The sequence below is a fragment of the Phalaenopsis equestris genome, unplaced genomic scaffold (genome assembly GCF_001263595.1).
Source record: "Phalaenopsis equestris unplaced genomic scaffold, ASM126359v1 Scaffold000107, whole genome shotgun sequence".
NCBI lineage: Eukaryota > Viridiplantae > Streptophyta > Magnoliopsida > Asparagales > Orchidaceae > Phalaenopsis > Phalaenopsis equestris.
Window position 1 is genome coordinate 3722294 of NW_018164549.1, and position 5599 is coordinate 3727892.

At 32.8% G+C, this 5599-nt stretch overlaps 1 long non-coding RNA gene across 1 annotated transcript; it reads right to left on the reverse strand.

The window, feature by feature from the left end:
* Nucleotides 1-1445: 1445 nt before the first annotated feature.
* LOC110020884 lies at nucleotides 1446-5114 on the reverse strand. Its single transcript, XR_002293576.1, has 3 exons — nucleotides 4840-5114; nucleotides 4294-4762; nucleotides 1446-1707 (listed from the first exon to the last, which is right to left on the reverse strand). It is a non-coding gene; the product is annotated as an uncharacterized LOC110020884 (long non-coding RNA).
* Nucleotides 5115-5599: the final 485 nt, after the last annotated feature.

A 5599-nucleotide genomic window follows, 5' to 3' on the forward strand; every position in this document is an offset into this window, starting at 1 on the left:
CATCGTTGTCCAACATCCATTGCCACTCAGTCATCATCCAACCTTTGTCTCTCATCTTTTATTGTCCGACCTTTCTTGCCCGTCTGTCATTCTTCATATGCGAGGGACCTCCATAGAGAGGAGAGGACCAATGACTAAAAGAATTTGATAGAAGTTCACCAAATTTACACTTAATGTGTTCTAAACGCAAGGCACCACTATTTGACAAATTTAATCCACCTCCTTTCTCAGAAATTCTTAAGCATTTCAAAAAGAAGAAAGCTATTACAATTTCCTGGCCTCTATTATTTTATGGAGAGAATCAGGATCAAGCGAGACTTTTTTAGGAATTATATTCCACACCATTTTCATTCAGCCTCGGATAACTCATGGCCTAATAAATTTCTTTGACACCTATGAAATTTCTCCTTATTCTCGTTAAACTATATCTTTGTTTTTAAACTTTAAAAACTATCTTTTTGGGCATTCATTACTGTTGTTAACAACTAACCCAACTCCCTATAAATATCAAAGATTAACAAAGTTATTTCCAAAACTAGCTAGTTTGATCCATGGATCCTTTTCTCTAACAAGAAGCTAAACAAATTTAAGAAATTTTAACCAACATTCCTTAAGTGAAAGCTAATGGATTTTCCAGCATGCAAAAGCTGCATGACTGTAGAAGATTGAGAAGGACCAATCTTTCATGAACGAGAAGAACAAAGGAATATACAATCACAACCATATCACAAAAAATAAAAACCTCTTCTAATATTCTTTCTTTCACTCAGGCCATTATAATTGAAGCCTTTGCCGCTTCTCCAACTTATATAAACAAGTTGCAATCCATGCAACTTTCTTTTTTTTCAAATCCCCCCTCCAAAAAAAAGGAATTGATAGGCTAAGCATATCGGGAAAACGAACGGAACAACAAAGCACGCGAAGGGGAAAAACAGGAAGGGAAGAAATAGCAAGAAAGAAAAATTTTCAAATTCTCACTTCTTTTCATTATACCCCAATTACATATATTTATATCCTTACACCATTACAAGATTAGCAAAATCAGAAAATACCAAATAAGGAAGAAATAGCATAATGACAGGAAAAACATCTAACTAATTACAGAAATCCTTAAGCAGAGTAGAAGGTATTCTGCTCTTGCTGGGTCGGATAAGGCAAAAATTATTCTGTTCTATTTCTCAAAACAAATATCTCAAATTTAAACTTTGTCTAGCTTGTACCTTATGCTTTAACTAAGTTTAGAACTAGCCTTGCACCTTATTTGTAATCAATAAGATTATATTGGAAAATTTTCTTTACTTGAAAAAACAAAAGCTCATCTCATGATCTAATTTGGAAGATATATTACAAAAAGTACTAACTTCAGAAAGTAAGCACAATAGATTAATATGCATAATAGATAACAATATCTGATCGAGAACATTAGAAAGGCCATAAAGAAGACATGAAGCTGAACTTCAGACACAACAATTACTAAAGAATAACAATCTGAAATACATATAATAGTTTTAAAATGGATGGATTGGACAAATCAAGCATCTAGTAAGGCAGAGAATCCAATTTAAGCAATAAATATTCGCATTCCCCTGACGCAGCTTCAAAACTTTCCTTAGCAAATCCATCTATTCGTTAGCTGGAATGTAACTTTACAGGATTTGAAAATGCAGTTTCACTTCCTGGCTGATCTTCAAATTTACCATATCCGAGCTATGAAAATATGCCAGAGAAATTCCATAAATATATAAGAATTTATTGCGGACGGCATAAAAAATGGATTTATATATATATATATAAAAAGGAGAAAACAACACATTGATGCATTTTCTTTTAAATGCAGTATGGTTGGAAAAGCCATCAAACATTCAGGAAGTCTGTATAATCAGTATGTGAAAGTCTCGTCCAAGCCAAACATATTCTTTGTATTATCTTAAGCCACATACCATAATGCATGCCAAATGTTATGCCCTCCAAAAATTTAAGAAACGTATTCCAATGGTTGAAATGGGTGTGGAATTCATTATTCACCTACGGTTAGAATAGATAAGAAATAGGGAGATTTACATTAATACCACTCAATTCCTATGTATTTACATATCTAACACCTACAATTCAACTTTTAAATATATGACACCTGACCAAAGCATTAAAAGATGTACTTCACTTTTTTAAAGTTAAAATAGTGGTAATTTTTATGTAATAGAAAAAATTGGGGTGGTATAAATGAAAAAAGTAAAGTTTAGCTGTTAGATATGCAAATACTTAAGAATTAGGTGGTATGTATGTAAATGCCCATTAAGAATAATATTTCCATGCTTTCCCCGCTAAACTATGGAAAACACAGAAAACTCACATAAAAAAGCATCACACTGAGAAGCAATACCTGCGTAATCAAGTTTACTGCATTAGCTAAACTACTTGAAATGATCATCTTGCCCAATCATTGTCATGTTTGCATTTTTCACATGACAAAAGTTTTGTGATGAATGTAGACATAAAATAATGTAAATAGCTCAAATAAATTATGAACTTTATAAAATTTGTATTAATGAACAATCCTGGTTACACCAAAAGGCCTAAACACAAATAGGCTTGTTCTGCTAGTAAGACTCTTCAAGGAACTATGCTGACTGAACTTTAATTATTGAGGAAACATCTAAAGCGTCTTCATCTAAATGAATCATATTTAAGGACTTGTTTGAAACTAAATAATTCAATTCTTAAAAAAGACCATTTTATCATGTGATACATTTTATAATTCATGAATTCAAACTAAAATAAAATAATTACAATTATTTTAAGTAATCATTCACTTAATTTATTCTAGGCGCAAGACAAATCAACTTACACAATCTTTTAATTTTTGGGTTGAATTAAATTATTCATTTTTACTTTTTTCTAGCTTTAATTGAATTGACTCTAAGTTGTAATGAATACTATTAAAGATTCACATAAACACAACCTTTTTCCAATAAAAAGTAAAGTAACATTAAATTCGCTATGTTTGAAGAAGTAAATCTTTGTTTCAATATAATAATTAAGCAAGTTACTAAATTTAACCGGTTAGCGCGCATACACACACTTGCATATATAATAACCATATAAAATGTTATAATTTATTTAATATATAAGGCTAGATGACGTCATATTGAATTTAGTTTAATCATTATATATACATATACATTTCTTATTAAATTATGTGTTAGTTCATTAGTATTAATTGAGGTGTGCATTTTTTGGTCCAAAATAAAAACTAAATCAAATTAACTCATTTAGTTGATTCGGTATGCTTTTCAAATAACGATTAGGCCTTTTATTTTAAAAAAAATTAATAATTTGTATTCTTATTCTCAGAACAATTTTAATTTTTATTAAATTAAATAAACTTAAAAAATGAATACTATTAAGATTATAAAATTAAATTCACTTGCTCTCCGACACCACCGCACATCTGCCCACCTGCGGCACTCCTGCCTCGCTACCGTCGGCCTACATATTTTATATTTGATTTCATTTTTCTTCAAAAATAAATAAGAAAATGTGAATTATTGCATTTATTTTACATTGAACCAGACAACTTCATAGAATTCCAAAAACAATACCTTACTTTTACATTGCATTAACATCCTTTTTTTCCGGCAAGCCAACGAATCTCTAAATCCCTCCATTGAGCATTCACAGAATTTAATAGATTTAAGAATCTCTCCTCTAACAAACAATTTCTCAGAATTAAACAAGATTTAACAATTCTCATGCAAAACAATTTTAAACACTGTCAAGATTTACTAAATCTTAAGATTCATTGAATCGCATTTAAGTTAAACCAAGCTGTAAAATCCTTTGTTACACCTGACCTTAATCCTCTCAAGATTTACATAATATTAATAGTAGGCCAAATAGATCCTTAGTTCTAGTTTGATTTCATCTAGGTGCTGCCCAAAAGGAGCAACATCTAAATGTCAGGCTATTTCAACATGAACCAACCAGATTCACCTTTGCCAGAAAATATTGACATCCTAATAACGCTATCATCTAAATAAACTTATCTTCTATAAATCACAATCAAACAGCCCATAAGAGCTATAATCCATACAAACCACATGAACAATCTGAAGATAACTATGCATGCAGAAATTATCGCCACTGTATATTGCCTCATTCATTAAAAACTGAAATTAAATAAGGCCATTTGAAGTAAACATAACAAGAAAACTAAGTCAATAGAGACATAAAACTTAGATCTTGCCCATTTTCAAGTAAATATAACAAGAAAACTAAGTCAATAGAGACATATACCTTAGATCTTGATGATCTTAGCAGCTCTTATGAGTGGGTTGGCCTTAGAGATCTCCTCCCTCCCTGCAGCCTTGTAATCAAAAGAACAATCATGCCTGTCGGAATATCGATGGCGGGAGCAAAATAGGTCACCGCACCGGCACCGGAAACCAGAGAGAGCAATCCTTTTCCGGCAAGTCGAGCAACGGTTACCAAACTGAACTAGAGGCTGAGATTCTTCCTCCAGCTTCGGCAGGGAAGCTAACTCGATGGCAACAGCTGCTGAACTTTCAGGTCTCTCTGTCCTTTGAGATTGAACAGCATCCAGAGGTTCCAGTAACAGGCAAGACGGAGATTGTTGTGGTATTGACTGAGATGATGCAGATGAGAGAGAAGTGTTTGATGGCTGTGGAGAAGAGGGATTAAGAATCTCCGCCTCGTCTTTGCCGAGATTGCAGCTTTCCGGTGCCATCTGATGATTTAGGAACAGCTGCTTGAAACCCAGAAAGATCTACTTAAAAAAGAAATCTGGATTCAACGTAAAGGAAATTAAAAAGGATGACTTACAGATTGGAAGATCGGGGTTCTTCCTGACAGATTTTTGGTGAAGAAGATGAAAGCTAGAACTGCAAAGCTAAGAGATGCAAGCTTTGTCAAAACCACCTCCCAACATCATTGAGGAAAGAGCAAAATCCATAAAATTGCTCTGATTCATAGAACAGATCCTAAGCTTGCAGTAAAGTTCCCCCGATTCATCGACGGGCAGAAGAATCCTATGGATCAATCAACCCGTCTGATAGGAGGAATCGAGGTAAAGTCAGCTCGAAACTGTGGCGATTTATGGAAGATGGAAAGAGAAGGGAAAGTTGTAAACTTCAGAAGAAAAAAATAAAAAATAAATAATTATAAAATATTGTGAAAACGATTAATATTCTTTTTTTTAATTTTTTTATTTTTATTTTTTTTGAAGAAGGAGTGAAGCTGCTGGCTAACAGCCACCGATTATTAGTTGTAGGGATATCTATTGTTTATCCATTTCGACTGAATTTTGATTTTATATTCAATTCCTTGCTCAAATTGTGCAGTCATTTAAACGATATTAAACGTGCTATTTTATATTAGCTGAGACCTGGTGAGCATTCCAACTAGGGCTGTCAAAACAGCTCGCTGTTCGTGAACAACTCGTGTTTCGCTTGTTAAGAATCTGGCGTTTGGCTCGTTAGCTAAGTTAATGAGCCGAACATGAACAAATATTTGTTCATTCGTGTTCGGCTCGTTTTGACTCGAAATATTACTAATCAATTATGTATATATATATATATATATA